This window comes from Aythya marila (genome assembly GCF_965140915.1).
Source record: "Aythya marila genome assembly, chromosome: 6".
In the NCBI taxonomy this organism is placed as follows: Eukaryota; Metazoa; Chordata; class Aves; order Anseriformes; family Anatidae; genus Aythya; species Aythya marila.
This window is the reverse complement of record NC_139047.1, coordinates 21,785,998-21,802,850: the sequence shown is the minus strand read 5'-3', so window position 1 is coordinate 21,802,850 and position 16,853 is coordinate 21,785,998. Positions and strand designations below refer to the sequence as shown.

The 16,853-nt window shown below is 34.6% G+C and overlaps 1 protein-coding gene across 5 annotated transcripts in view; it reads right to left on the bottom strand.

Moving 5' to 3' along the window:
* Positions 1-16,853, bottom strand: part of KCNH7 (potassium voltage-gated channel subfamily H member 7) — a 220,385-nt gene that overhangs the window by 104,825 nt on the left and 98,707 nt on the right. Inside the window, exon 1 of one of the 5 annotated variants that reach the window (XM_082763784.1) lies at positions 1,131-1,197. The exons of the other annotated variants lie outside the window; for them this stretch is intronic. The gene's annotated coding sequence lies outside the window, so the exon portion shown is untranslated. Of the gene's footprint in view, positions 1-1,130; positions 1,198-16,853 lie in introns of those variants that run through there. 5 annotated transcript variants of the gene reach the window in all.

The following is a 16,853-nucleotide window of genomic DNA, read 5'->3' as shown; positions in this document are numbered from 1 at the left end:
ATTAACTAAGAACATAACTGTTACCGGACATGGAAGTGGAATTTATTCTTTATTTTTGAAAGTAAATCCAGCTTAACATCTCAACCTTCACAGAAAGCTCATGTTCTTAGGTTGGAATCATGCCCTTAGTATCCATACTTGATGGCTTCACATGATGTCCTGACTACCCATATGTATGTCCATCTGTTGGGTTGGCATGGTGCCCTCCCACAAGTCACTGGACTCCTGCCCTAGGACATGGCTGGGGACTGAATGCTTACTTAATACTTCATGTGACTTCTTGTCTGTGTGGATGTGTGTGTGTGTGGTGTAACCCTCCTGTTTAAAATGGTCAGGATAGAATGTATTTGCCCAATTCACTTCAGGCAAATAATCTAAGTGCGATTCAGAACATCTTTAGGTAGGGGCTAGAAGAATGGTAAGCAATTCCATGGAGTGAATCAGATTTCTAAGCCGAGCATGTAAATCTGAACAGTTTAATAGCAAAACATTGCTTGTTGTTAGGGAGAAGTTCAAATACTACAAAAAAGGATCAACGCTGAATAATGATAATGAGGCATACCATTACAAACACCAAACTAGTTGTGTGAGGGTTGGAAAGGTATCCTAACTAGAAGGCTGGATTTTTGAAGGTCCTCACATAGTATTTCAGCTTGTCTTGCATGATTTTATTTTGCCAGTTTTGCTTTTCAAGTGAACACAATTATTGACTAAATAGCTGAATAAAACTGATCTTCTGTTATCAACTGCTTCTGGATGGCATCTAGTTCAGAGTCTACAGAGATGACATCCAGACTCTATCCACTTCATCAAAATGGTTGATTCCAAAATTTTGTCACTGCAGACCCTCCAGCTAGTGACTTGTGCTCTGCCCAATCCAAAGATGCTCGCGTGCTGCATTTCTCTCCTATCACTTATGTATTCTTTCTCAGAGCTTCTATTAGACTGTAGATCCCTTAGCAGCTCATGGAAAATCACTCTTGGCTTCTTATTTAACACTTGGGGACAACATAGGGAAGGAAGAAATATAGTTTTGTAGAGTAATTTCTAGAACACAGTAAGTTACAGAACAATTAAAGCCTTTTGAAAATCGACCAAATTACTCCTAAAAAGATGTCTCTTAATGTTACCTGAAAGATGAAAATTCGTTTGCTGCTCAGAGAAAGACTGTGCTCATGGACTCCTCTTGAAGGCTCTGGCATATTTACCTCACCCATGAACTTTATGTAGACAAACCTAATACTTCAGTGAACTAGGATCCAAGTTTCTGTAACAGTCAATCTGTCTTTCTTGGGCATCTGTTTCAAATGTGTTCTAATAACCTGTTTGAGAAATAACCTGCTTCAGGCATAGTGCAAAATGGAATTCATAATTCAAAATAATGCAGTGGTTATAGTCACAGCCCACTCTTGTCAAACTACATGTTCACTATTTTTGTTCTTAATACAACTTTCATCATTTATTTAGGTATTTATATGGAAAATGAACTCCACTTACAATCTTGCTCTGATTGTACGGCCTGAGCTGCAATGGAACTCTGGCTAATCAAGAATAAAAAGGGTTGATGCTAAGTCATCATGTATCCAGTCTTGAAAATATCCTTTAGCAGAACCCTGTCAAATATGTCACAGTGTATTTCTCTCATAATAGTCTATTTGCTGCAGTCAAACCTTGTTGATTTTGAAGCTTAATAACTCTAGGCATTGATTATCTTTCAAGTTTGTAAATTGATGACCCTCAGCAACTGAGCAACTTGTGTCTTATTAGTATTATCCAAACATTTCATTTTAGATTTGTTGCTTCTATGGAACTTTCTAAGTATGGATACATGACTTATATGTAGTTAGCTGACTTGTAAATTGGTGAATTTAAATGCTTTGGTATCTTAACTGTACAGTTTCTGAAGTTTATATATACAGAAAATATATGCAGCTCACACATACATGTATGTACAAGCATGAGTATTCTATACATGAAATATTGTCATCAATGGTCAAAATTGTCTGACACCTCTTCTGTAAAACTGTATTGTTATTTTATTTTATTTTTTATTTTTTAAGCTTGAGCTATTCAGCTTGATTTTTCATATTGGCTATTTTATACCAAATCTATAATTTTATGGTGGTTTTGGGTAGAATCTACCAGTTATTTAGGAAAATAAGACAAGTGGGCATTTCTGGCAACAGACTGCCGATGAAACTTCAGGTGTTGTTCTGAGTTTTCTGTCTCTCTGCAGATTGTAGATGCATTTTAGGGAAACTTGTCCTTTTAGGCAATAGTTGAATACTCTATACAGTTTCTCAAATATTTCATTCATGATATGCAGGTCATGTATAGCAAGTAAAAAGTGAAGTATAGTAAGATAACATTAAGAAACATGAATGCAGGAAATAACAGTCAAAACTTCACAATGTAGCTTCATTACAACAGTAAGTTTGGTAGATGGGAAAATGAATCATCACAGTAAAACTCCACGTTCATTTTCTTAAATGGCTGAGTGATATTATTTTTGTGAAAGACTTAATGAGACTGACAGATTTTATAGGCTGATGGTGTTACACTTCAGAAAACTAAAATGTGAAAATTGCATTTTATTCATGTTACTTTTGATGTTAATGCTACAAATTTAAAAATGGTCCATTTATTTAAAGAGAATCATTACTTTAATACATACGCTACGCATTATTCGGTGAAGTGCAACCACTACAGTCCATTGTAAGCTCATCCTTTTATAATTGCAGTTGTTAAATCTGTGGTAATCTCCTTTGCAAGTATGGCACAGAACCAGTCATAAATACCACAAGAAGGGCAAAATTTACTGTGCAGTAAAGGTCAAAATGATAAAACCCATAAAGAGTATAATGAAGCCTATTGGCTAAGATTCAACTGGGCACTTAAGTAGATGACAATTTTTAGCTTGTGAGAGGTCCCGTTGACTAGCTTAGCAGCTCAGGTGTCCTGCTGAATATTGTCATTTATGTGTGATTTGCGTATTACTTAATCTTCATATTGCTTGGACACTACAGTGAAATTAGTATGCTTTGTCTAGATACCTGAAATGACAGTGGAAGAACTGAGATAGTTGCTAATTCCCTAGTATATAAAAGAAATTAAGTAAAATGGAATAAATTTTTAGGAAAAAAATCCATCCGTACAAGCATGTGATTTGACGTCGAATATGAACTCCTGCCCTGATTTTTTTTTACTTAAAAAACAAACAAACAACTTATTAGGAGTTCTCCCCTCATATTTCTATTCTACTTACAATAAGACATTGACTTTGAGAGAGGCAGAGAATGGTAGCAGAAGCCCTCCACCTTTTTGTTGCAGTAGCACAGCCCTGTGAGACATACTCTCTGAATCAGTGTCACAGCTAGATCCACCCCAAATTTCATTGTGTCATGTTGGTCAGAGAGTACCTGAATTTTATCATACACCTATATATACTAGCTCTGACTGTTTTTCTTATCTTTATGGGAGATATCGTATTCCATGTAAATCTGGGTATAAGGAAACTGTGGTGTTCCCTTAACTTAGAAGCAAATCCAGCTTTGTACCCCTGGGCAAAGAGATATCAAAACAAGTCTGCTACCCTCTGTGCTGCAGAAAATTGAATTCAGTTCAAGGTCTTTTCAAATGAATTTCAGTGTCCAGAAGATGAAGTTGATTTTCTTTTCACTAACACAGATCTTGAATGAGTTGTTCTTAGTATGCACAAATGTGAGAGATGCTTTCACACCCATATTGTGCATTTTCAAAATTACTTTCACAATTCCTTTGTATTTGACATTTAACGTTCTAAATTGAACTAGGGACTGGTTGAAAAATTGTTACACAGAAAGTTTTAACTAACACAGAATTTCCATCAAGTTATCTGGGGAGAATTTTTGCCTTTTTCTTGGAAAAAAGAACTGAATAAAAAGAGTAAATAATGCACATATTTTATTATTATTATTATTATTATTATTATTATTATTATTATTATATGTAAATACTCAATCTTTCACATAGGAAATATTAAACTGCCACAATGCCAGTTGTGAGTTGTTGCTCATTTATACTATACTCTCCTTGTATTTGCTGAATTCTCTGGCCATGCTGCATCTCCCATGGTAGCTTATAAGTAAGTAATTCTAAGAATAGACAAAGTACTGTAGAAATGTTTCAAAACAAATGTCAAATGGCTGAGAAAGCTAAAATAACTCCATCTGCATTGATTTGATTTCACTTCTTCTTAATGGTGAACTATCGTTTTGTTATTTCGTTATTAACAGTCAAAATATTCAAAATATTAAATTTCTCATCTCCAAACAGCTTTAAATCAGCTTGCATTACATAGACCTTGTTTCAGTGGTGCACTGTGCTTTTGAGCTTCTTTCAGGTTTATTAACTTTGCATATCTGAGACTAGTTACAAAATACTGATTATAATAGATTGTACCTGTTCTATATAGTTCTAAGTAATGTATCCAAATTCACATACCTCAGTTAGGGAAACAGTTTTGGTGAGGGTGAAAGTACTCTGTCTGTAATGCTCCCAGGTTGTTCTGTTTTCCTGGGCAACTCTGAAGTCAGGCAGACTCAACTCAACTGCAGTATGATTCTAGAATGAGTGTATACCCTTTGGAAGGAACAAATGATCTTTACTTCAAAGAGTGCACTTTGTCCGTGTACTTTTGAAGTTGTGTGATATTATTGTTCCTGTATTCAGGCAAGTTGTGAGTTCTGCATAATCATCTGCTGTTACTACAATGGACTTGCCCTCTCATGCCAATGTTGACATTTGACACCCAAGAAAAGGGGAGGCTAACCTCAAAGAACCATAACTGCAAAGGGAACTGAAGTGGTGGGTGGAAGCAGAAAATAATCCAACATAAGGAATAAAGCAGGAATAGTATATTTTCTGCAAGCAGTTTTCAGGCTTAAAGCAAAATCTAGCTATCATTCCAGATTGAGATGTCTCTAAACGTCAGTGGAAGGAAAGGAAATTCCCCTCTCTTCTTTGCCAAAGCCTGTTGCCTAAAACTGTAAACATTAACCAAGATTAAAGTGTGTCTGAAAAATAAGATTGAAAGTCAGTCTAGATCCAACTAGGACTCTATCCAGGAGTCATGTTAGCATACTAGCATATCCAGCTCTCAATTTTTATGCCTATCTGGAATGTGCTGTTGCAAATTATTATTATTATTATTATTATTATTATTATTATTATTATTATTATTATTATAATTATTATTATTAACAAACCATTTTGTAGCTTGATTTTTTTTCCTTGTTTAAAGAAAAAAACATAAAATCCCACTAGGGAAGTATCTGAGGAGTGGTACAGTAGACCACAGCAATATCTTCATAGTTATTCCTCTCTACAGAATCTGAAAAGGATATTATTTACTCATGAGGCTTTCTTTACACTGTTAGAAAATATGTATTAAAATCCTTACTTGGACACTTGCTGATGCTCACTTGTTGTTAAATTACATTTTTAAATAATATTTTTCTTGTTTAATGACAAGTTTTTAATTGTTGGTACATTAGACTGTGTTATGTTATTGTTCTTTTTTCATGGTTTATCACAGAGGCCTTTAATTGCCTCATGGCAGATTTTTCTTTTTATATTCTCTACTCAGGACCCAAACACGACTATTAGCATGAAATTCTTCTCAGTCATAACAGTAGAAATCATAAAATAAATTCACATCTGTACAGAGGCTTAACATGAGACCTCTAAGTTTTGAATGGCTGGGCAAGGATGACTTTTATACTCACAGAAGGGAAAATGTAGGCAGATTTTAGCATTAAACTATAGTGATTGTGTAAACAAATCCTTAGACCCTCTTTCACAAGGCTAGCAAAGTTCTGGCCAAGGGGCTCTGCTTTTGTCTCTGCAGAGTTGCTTTTGCAGAGTTCTCACTTATGTGGTAACAATACACTTCAGAAGAATGCGAAGGTCATTTTAGCAGTTGGGTTAATTCTTATTAACCCAACTTAGTAAAAGCCACTTTTAACAAAGTGTTCTTCTTATATTCTACTTAGATTCCTTAGGTGGAAACTGAGTCTTATTCCAGTTATTGAAAACAAGATTGTTTATTTGTTTTGTGAAGTATGTAAATAAGTCTCACAAGACTCAAGAACAATCATATATATAAATAATAATCTTCTGCAGGGAAAAGTGTCTATAACTAAATCCTACCATAAGGTTCAGGAAACCATCCTTACCATGGTGCACATGCTGTTCAGGACATGCACTGTGGTAGGTGTTGAGCAATTATTAGCATGTTTGCAAAGAATGCCCACAGTGAAGTAGGATGAAAGCAGCACTGAGCCCCTGGCAGAGATCGGATGCTTTCCTTGTCCTTAATGGATCTGTCTGTTTTTCTTTGGCACACTAAGATTGGCAGTAGTAATCTGGAGCATAATGAGTTAGCTTTGTCTAGAGTACTTTTATTAGATAAAGGAAAATTTCCATACAGGGCCTTCAAATGGAAGATTCTAGTTTTAACAAATTCTGTCATTTGCTGACTTTAATGATGGATGGGTGCAAAGCTCAGTTCATGTTACTCTGTAAATGTTGTTACAATTTAAAATATGTATTTCTTGTCCACTGTAAGTGCTATATGAAGCACTAGTCCATGCCAAGCTTTAACAATGACTGAAGTACTGCTCATGTCAGTGACACTGCAGACGTGCAACTTCAGGCTGCAGTTGAATTCTTTTTTCTTTAAAAAAAAAAAGATGCCCTAAACAGTGCAAGCTACCAGAGGCTCACAGGTAGATATTGGCATGAGTTTATTTTTATTCTTTTTACCTGACTGACTTGACAGGAGTGTGTAAACACAATGGTATTTAACAATTGAAACCAAAGACAAAAAGTACTATGTGCTGCCCACAGTGTAGGCTGAAACAACATTGATTTTTGGGAAAAAAAAGGTTCATTATTTCCATTTTTTCTACCTGATCTACACTGTTGGAATACACTTACAGTTGAAAGGATACCATAAAATGCTGAAGTTTGTAAACAGGTGGTATGAACCAAACTCTAGTTTTAGAAACCTGTAAATTAGAAAATCAGGATCTGTATTGCTTGTACAGTCTAAAAAGATTATTTATAAATATTTTTTTAATCAAATATAGTAGAAGTGTTTATAATAATATATTTTACAAAATCACTATCAGATACTTTATCCAAAAATAAATTATTTTTAAAAAATAATAATTTAAAAAATAATTAAATACTCTTAAACTGGAATATATAAACTTTGGTTTGGATGTCATGTTTACTGCTAAAGCATTCTGCAGCATCTCATAATTTATTAGTGAAATTGTCTATCCAATACTGTATTATTTGATAAAGCTTTTATATACAGACAAATCCAATCAAGCAGCCCTATTCTTCTGATATACAGTGCTGTTAATGTTCAGAAATGCTGAGAATAGTCTTAACACTTGAGGTATAATTTTTTGTTAGACTGTGATCTTCAGACCTGTCCCTGCAGAAATGTCACATGGGTTATGTCTTGATGTAATACTCTAGAAAGTAGAGAAGTGAAGATAGGAATACAATACTTTGCTAAACGGTTTTTACAATATCCTATCCTATTCTCTGGAGCAAAGTTCATGCTTTTTATTTTTTTTTATTTTTTATTTTTTTTATTTCCCACCCCCACAAAGAGCCAGTATTGCTGTTTTTCAGTTATAAATAAAGTGTTATTGTCAGAGCTACAGTCCAGTATACTGGCTCTGTTCCAGTTTGCAGCTAGAATGCTTTGGACTCGTATAATCTGATGCATATTTCTTTTCACAAGGCAGAAGCAGAGCTCTTTCTAGTTTCTTAGAACTCTGTGGGTGTGAAGCGAAAATGTACCCTTGAAATGGTTTAGACATGTACCTAATTTTGAGAGAGCTGGCAAGGTAGCTAATGCAGAAAAGGACAAATTTACATTTTCATAGTAAACATTCAAGTATATATAACTCCTTCTGGTCCTGAACTAGTCAGACTTTTGTGCCTGTATTACAGCATAATACTGCAAGTCTGTGATTGTCGTGGGGTAAAAAAGAGTAACTATATGCATTCCCTTTCAGAATCACACAAGGCTGTTGTACACCATCCAGCACTATTTAATGTATCATTATTTCTTATTTTTCCTTTGCAATTCTCATCTACTGGAAATGTTCAGCTTTATCCAATGCTTTTTGCACCCTCAGGAAGCACAAGTAGACAGTTCTAAGCAGTCAAGATACACTGAAATTTTTCCTTATATGGACAGAATATTTCCTAAGGGACAGCGTAGCACCTGTGTTTTCTGCCAATGTGAGAAAACTGGTCATGCTACTAAAGACCAACAATGGTGGCACAGGCAAATTAACTTAGCCTCTGGACCATTTCCATGCTACTGAACAAGGAAATTAAAATTATTTTTTAAATCAGTTGACCTAATCAATTGTCTCTTCTGTTAGATGAGATGAAGTTCAAGATATTTTCTTTAGCTGTCAGAATAAGTCCTAAACCTTGAGAGGAGAGAGTATTTTAGAATAAAAGTATATACTAGTCCTCAGAAAAGTTAGGGTCATGCCATAAAATAAAATACTCATAAAACTAATAACAGTGCCTAGCCCCTCAAAATCCTACATGTGCTGATACAAAGTAAAAGGTAGTAGCAAAAGCTTTAAATTACATCCCTACTACTTGCATAGATAATTTGGAAAGATAAAATATCACCTCAGTTGAAAGAGCTCATAGTATTTCTAAATCCTAGAAATTCATTAGAAATGATGTTTTTGTGAAGGGTATAGTTACCCCAGGAGATTTGCCTGAACATATAATCTCATTACAGTTGAATAATTACCATTCAGTGACCAGTTGTTAACTGGCAAAGTGAGTTACCAGTTAGCTGGTAAAGTCAGCTGACATCCTTCTGTTGTCTTAAATTCTTAAATATTCCATGGATTAGTTTCTACTTATTTGTTACACAGCTTGACCCTCTTCTAACACGTTGGTCTTAAACAGTCAATATCCTGCCTGCATGAATTTCTGCTGTGACGTAATATCAGATTTAGCAGCTTCCACATATGAACAGCAGATGGTTTGAGCTGAATATATATAAGCATATGTGACTGTATATTGCCTTCCTTTAATTCTGTTTAACCCTTCATCAGCTGTTTGCCTTTGCCATTTAACAGTCTTGTTTGGAAATGGGAAGGAATTTAGACTGAATATACCAATATTTTTTTCCTGCTTACACTAATGTTTTTGTTTGTTTGGTTGGTTGGTTTTATATATATATATATATATATAATCATGATAGTTAAGGGTAATCTGCTTGACTGGTCAGAGGTTATAAAAGTCTGCTTTGTTTCCAGCTGCTTACTGCTCTTCTGTGTTTAACAGCAGACAGATATGGGAAAGGATGGTTTGGTAAAGTCACAACACATCATTTGTGAAACAGTGCTTCCAGTCACAGTTACCAAGTACAATTTTATTTATTTGTAGGGTTCTGCCCAATTTCACTCCAGTATTATAGACTCTTCCTGTTGCTGATAAACTAATGATTTATTTATTTATTTATTTATTTTGTGCTAAATGATTTTACTTTGAAATGTAAAGTACTTATCAAAAGTACTTATCAAAATACTTCTGTTGGATGGTTTTGACATTGCTTCGTGTCTCAGGTATTCCTTTAAAGTGTCAGAAGCAAACAGACATGACTTCTGTGAGCTAGGCCGAGTGCTTAGCAAGAGAAATAAGGGTATATGCTTTCTACCGCTCAGGAACTGACCAGATTTTCTCCAAAAGATAACAGTTGTGGAAGAGGAGCTGCCTGCCATCCTTATGCTGATTCATTAGTGCTTTGTTGCAGCCCTTCTGAAATGTGAGACATGGCGCAGACACACCATCATGTAGGGTAGATTTGTCTCTCTTTAACTGCACTATAAACCAGAACATGCAGTTCAGCTTCTCTTGAACTCTAGACATTTAAACCATATCAGAAGTTGGCTTGGAAATATGTCTGAAATGTATTTGGGGTTGCCGTTGCCTTCCTAGGCAGATATTTATCTTGTTCATCCTAATCCTGTCTTTTAGGATGAGACCCACACATGCAGTAGCTTGTCCTCCCTCCCTCCCAGTGCTCTGGCTTCCATAGATCAGCATAGGAACTCTTTGGTTCAACATGTAGTCTGGGTAAAGACAGAGTTCCTGACTAGGGCACAAATTTAAATAGCCTAGAGTGTAAGAGGAATAATGCCAAAATGTAGCTTTATGTGGAAAAAGATTCATGGTTGGTGTTAGTTGATTTGTCTACAAATACAAGAGCTCAGACCTACAGTAACTCAATGAAAAACTTGCATTACACGGTGATTTGTATGGCAGACATAATTATCCTTGTTCAGTTTTGTACATACAGGAATAACCTCCCAATGTATGCTTCTCTGTAAGTATATATTTGCATTAACTGTCTTCATTTACTATATTTGAGCAAGTGATAGCTGTTTGGTAAATGTTTAGTTTTATACTATGATTAAAATATACAAATACCTTTCACCAATCACTGTTAGCCTCTAAAATATTGATCATAGTGGAAGTGTAGCCAGCCAGATAGATAGTGCAATATTTTTTTAAAAGATTTTTAACACCAGCCTGATTAGCTGCCTGGATCTAATAACATCTGCTTTTAAAAAATGCTTTATACATTATATGAAATATTTCTGACTCATTTTACATATTCATTTACTGTAAAAGCCTGTACAGAAAGAGAGCAACACTAGAAGAGTTTTTTAAAAAATGGTAATGTTAGTAGATTAAATGGAATTTGTAATCCTTTCAGACTCTGCATGTAACTATTCAGAAACCATTGGTGCTGAATGACAAGGAAGGAAATCCCTTTTAACATTTGCCTGTCTCTATCCACCTTCACACCTACCCTGCTATCTAAATACTACCCCAAAGGCATACTGGAGGAGGTTTTAAATGACAGAAATGACAATTAGAAATCTAATTATCAATTATTTTACTCCAGAAGTTGAAGAAAATTAGACACCAAACTGCTGCTATGTATTTATAGCTGTTCCTGCCTGTTAGTGTATAGTATTCAGTGAAAACACATACTCACAGATTGGGCTAACAAATTAAATGTCATATTTTCAATAGACTTCCTTCAATGTATTCCAGTTGCACAGGCTATTGTAATGAGCTGTTATTAACCACAAGATTACTTAATTTAATATACAGAATATTGGGTATCTTCAAATAAAACTAGAACTATTTTCAACAGCAAGCAGTTACAGAATTGCTTGGCAGAAGAGGCTTAGGAAGCACAGCACAATACTGAAGAAACTAACACAGGAGTTTGCCACAAGAAGATTAATATAAATTGACTTTATTTTATTTAAATGCTGTATAAAAGAAGGGCAAGAGCATTTATTCTCATGTTGAATGAAAGATAATGAAAAAAAAACAACCAACTAAAAGACGTTAAGTCTTATGTCAAAATACATATAGTAGATATTGCGCAAGAAAGAATAAAGTCACAGTCTAAATTTTTTCTGTTTAACCTTCACTCTAGTGCTGGAGCAGCTCCATCAGTTAGATGCCACTGAAGAACAGCAGCCTGCATATTATCACTGTAATTTATCTCAGTGCTCAGAACTGCCCTGTACAGCAAAATGAGAAACCCTATGGCTACAATTGCTACATCAGCTAAAGCTAAGTAGGTGCTAGGTTGGTGGGAAATTTTCACAGAAAAATTGATGATTGAGGGAGCCATTGCTGAAACTGATGTTGGGAGAGAAAGAAATGTCAGTTTGGAAGACTGACATGCAGAAACCGAGACTTTAAGGATTTCATTTTTATTATGACTTTTGTCCTGTGATGTTCCCACCACAGCATAGCCTAGATTTACTTTTTTTTTTTTTTTTTTTTTTTTTTTTTTTTTTCATTCAGTGCCATTTTTACATTCTTTAAAACAGATTTTGCCATTGGTCAAAACTGTGAAACTCCAAGACCACTCTTAGATATCCTGTTTGTCTCCCTTGTTACGTGTAAAATCAGAAATAAGATTCTAGATACAGATTAATAAAAGAAGGAAAGGGAATCCAGTACCCAGGGTCTGCCAGTACAAATTGCAGCCATTCAGGAGTAGGCAGGCTGGTGAAAGTGAATGGAGGAAGGAAATTTCAGGTTGCCTATATGCACATGCACTTATACTGACAAAGCATTGGGATACTCAGTTATCAAATTTAGTTATCAAGTATGGTAAGGTATCACTGTATGTGAAATCCTGGCATACTGAGTTGAAATGATTTATGGCTTCATATAAAAGATTTCCAGAAGTGTTAGTTTCAGTACAAGTTTGAGAAATTTTAAATACAGCAGCAAATATTTGAATGTTTGATCAAGTCCTTTTTTTTATTATTATTTTTATTTTTTTTTCCAAGGGTGTTTTCACCTTGTAAAGTGCTAAAAATTAAAAGTGTAGGATAAAGAGATGAAAAAAAAAACATTTCAAAAAACAAGTCACAACAGTTGTGACTTTTCTCATATAAAGCTCAGATTCATAGACCTATTTAGGTAATTTGGTACCTAACACTCACTGTAATCGTTTATAGTTATATATCTAGAACACACTTGCTTTGCCAGTTTCACTGAGGAAAATTTCCTTTCCATATCCTTTAAAATCAGATCATAAAGCTGATGGCACTCTGATGGCAGGTGGGTGCTGTGGGTCCATGATGAGAAATTTTCTGCTTGGGTGAGGAACATACAAAAAATACAAAAAAAAAAAAAAAGAGCAAGAAAAAGTTTGAACAGATACAATTTTTGAGGGAGACTTTTATTGCTAGAAAGTATAAGTTTTACAGCTTGATTATTTTTTTTCTTCTTCTTTTTTTTTTTTTAATTTTTTTTTTATTTTTTATTTTTTTCAAATAAGTCTACATTCCAAACATTCAGAGCCCTGACTGGAATTTCTGTCCCTACCATTTCTAATAATGAGAAAAAGGTTGTATATGTTTTCCAGGGACAAACAGCATGAAAGTATTTGACTGACTGTTTCCTTTGTGCTAGGACAGTAAATATTGAATTCCTCAGGCTACTGCTTCTCAGAACATGAGTTAGTCTTGCAGCAAAGAAATGGGTACCACACACTCTTTCTGGTGGTTAGTATATGATAGTTGTCACACACAATATTTGTCAGGGAAGGAATTAGATTTGGTGAAATATGCCAGTTGTGTGCATTTGTAAGGTTTTTGTTAATGATAAATAACGATAATGATAATGATAAAAACTTTTAAAATAAGCATTGCTTTCTATAATTACCATTATTATATATGAGTACTTGCTTAGAAATTGATGGCAATTAATACAGTTTCTCATCTTCAGAAGCATTTTCATTACTAAGAGATTTTCCATAAATCAGGTTTTTGTCTGCTTTACAGTTAGCAATTTCAAAGAGCAGACTTTATCTGTATGAACAGCAGTTTGAGGCAGTGCAACCAAAGCTAAAGTTTTGCAGAAACTTTTCATCAGCATATGCCAATATTTTTGTGAACAGAAGCAGTCGTGCCTCATCTTGAACTGCTGGTTTTCACTGTTTGCAACCCCTTCCTTTGTGTGTTTACAGATAATTTTACGGCTATGTGAAACCATACTGAACTAAAATTAAACAGTTTTTTTTCTGTCTTGTATTAACTACCCCCCCCCCCCCCCCCCATCTTCAGAGCACTATGGAGACACGTACCCTTTTGTTTAAGGGTGTAACATGGGGTCAAGAATGAACACTTGAAGCAGAATGAGAACAAGACTTTCTTTTTCTTTCAACATCAGTGACAAGCTATTTATAGTTAAAAATTCATTTTCAGAAATAGTCCTAAATACCTTATTAAATAGATTAAACAGGGTCAATTATTTTGCCAGCACCAGTCATTTCTTTGGCAGTATGAAACAAGAGAAATCTCAAGCTCAAAATTTGCCTTCGTGAATGAGTTTGCACCTACAATATGATTACCTTTGTTTTGTTCAAGGCAGTGCTGATTTTTCCTTAAATGATAATATTCAATTAAAAACCTGAACTTGACAGGTTTCTAGGCAAGTATAAAACTTTCACTTTCTAACAAAGCTATTAACATTAATCATGTTTTACTAACAGAAGAAAAGTATGTATTTTGAATTAAACTTTGCTTGCTTTCCCTGTAAAGGAAACCTAACAGGGACACACAAATTATTCAATGAAATCCTGTTGGGTTTATGCAAGCCTGAAACAACGCTACTTACTGTAGTACAGCAGATTTTGAAAACGGAACATTTACAGCTCATACTGTGATGCTGTTCAAAGATGATTGACTGTGATAGGTACAGACTGGTTGAAATGCATTACAGGACATGCATTATGTATCAAGACTTTATAAATGATGAGAAACTGTGCTGTCAGGCAAGCAATTATGGTAGCTCATCATGCAATGCTAATTACAAAATGTCTGGAAAATACCTTATCTACATTTATGAAGTTTCGTGCATTGATCAGTGAAGTAGATACTACAGTGTAAAGAGGGGTGCTACAATTACTAAAACCTCAATTAAATGGAGATCTAAATGGCACTGGAAAATGATTCCCAAATGTTCACTGATATTACCCCGACCTAAGGAATAAGTGGTGTTTGGAAGTGGATTTCATAACCTTGGAACAACTTTTAGATCCATAAAGTTTTGCTCAGGTCCTTTGGAATGAGAAATATCTTCCCTCGTAAATTGATGATGATGATACTCATATCTATTAGGTAAGTTAAATTTTAGGAAACAAGATGCATAAGAAGAAAGATACTAAAATGCATTTTTGAGGTACATATAAGTGCTACTTCACAAGACACTGGTGACGCTTTATCTGAAATACTATGTACAACTCTGGTCACTCAAGTTCAAGAAGATTAAACTGAAATCAGCATAGGTGCAGAGAAGGGTAGCCAAGAATATTATAAGCATATCTTGTAAAGAAAGACTGATAAGTAGCCTTGCAAGCTGAAGGTTAAGAGGGCAAACAAGTCATGTACAGAAACACAAGAGAATGAGTTAAGAAACATTTGAGCCAAAGTCAAACCAGCTGCAGCAGAAATCACTATTAATATCTCAAGTACACATCTCAGATGGAGATTAGGTAAAGATTCATAATGATTAAAATAATCAAGTTCTGAAACAGACTTTCAAGCAATTGGTCCAAAACCCCTAATTGTGTGGAACTTTAGAAGTTTAGTAAATATTTGATTCCCTACAACAGCAGCAAGAGGGACTTGATGGCGTAGAAAGTTCTTCCAAGTTTCATATTACTCTTGTAACTGATTTCCCTACTAAAATCTGTCTTTCATTCAGCTTTCCCATCTCTTCCAACGCTTTTTATCAAGTGAAGGAATTATTTTTAACCTTCACTGTGGTATTAATAGTAAGGCAATGGTTATTTCCATCTACCTCCTCATCAGTGTGTCAATGATGATTAAATGTATCTGCATTGCATTAGGCAATATCTCTGCTGTTCAGGCTGGAGTATTCTCTTCTGCTGTAATGATTTGATTAAAAAAATGAAAAGAATTCAAAACTTGTGAAAGAAAATTCTATTCATCTGTACAGTCTTTGGGGTGCCAAAGAAAATCTACTGTTATTTAGAAGCTACAGGCTATATATGATTATGAGGACAGTCTCTGTAGGTCCACAGCTTCCCTTTCTATAAATAGGAGGATAAGAGTAGCTAAAGCCATGGCACCACTTAGAATTGACATAGAATAAGTAGAAGTGAGCTACTCCTCATGCGTACTACTAACAGATTAATTCCCCTGCAGCACAACAAGCAATTGTACATTTCCTTCTTGAGGCTTAGAGTGAGCACTCAGTCTGCAGAACTGTAAGATACCCTGGCATGAAGCCCAAGATTTTTGGGGTCTCTAAAGGGGGTAAAGTTAGAAATTTTGGAATATGAAAAATTAAAGCAAATTTGTTAGATTTATTTTCCCTCAGAATAGTATATTTTAAACTGTTAGTCACATCTCAAGATTATTTTTTTTAAATTGGTCTTTTTAGTTTAAAAATGATTTCTTGGTCAGATAATCATACCTACAGAATACATAGATTTTTAAAAAATATGTGAACAGGAGAGGTAGTACAGTACTTGAGAATTTTTTTCCATCTAAATTACTAACAAATCTGTCACAAACAATATTGGTAAATTAAAAAAAAAAAAGTTTATTTGTTTATTTTGCACTTTATCTTCTACATTAAAATATTTGCTAGCAGCAGTTGCTGCAAGGCAAGGGGTAGACAGTAACACAGTATTAGCTGTTGTGAATTTGTCAAGAACTGTAAAAGTACCCAAGTGTCATTAGAGTCACAGTGCCATATTCTAAATTACCTGTAATTCTAAACAAAGCTAGTCCTTCTGCACAGAAATACGCTCATGTTCTTGTATATGTATAATCTTTATGGTAGCTCAAATATATTTCATCACTAATTTTATTTAAGCATTTAAATGCAATTATTTTCCAGGAAACAATGTAAACTTTGTTCTCTACAGTTAGAATACTAAAAATAGATTTATTGACTCGAAGAAAATATCACAGGCTTACAGGAGATAAATGAGTATCACGACTGAAAATCTTTTCTGTCACTTGGGGTAGGTTATATTTTTAGCTCTGGGAGAAAAGCCAGAAGGTAGTTCAAAGCCTGACCTTTACTCCTCAATAATCAGACCTATATATAGCATTTTAACAGACAGAACTTCATAAAAGAACTCCAGGTTCTTAGTCTGTCTATCCTGCTGATTGAAGTGAAAGGTTTCAGTTATTGAAACTAGATGTGGTAAATGTTATTCAAAAAGTGATCAT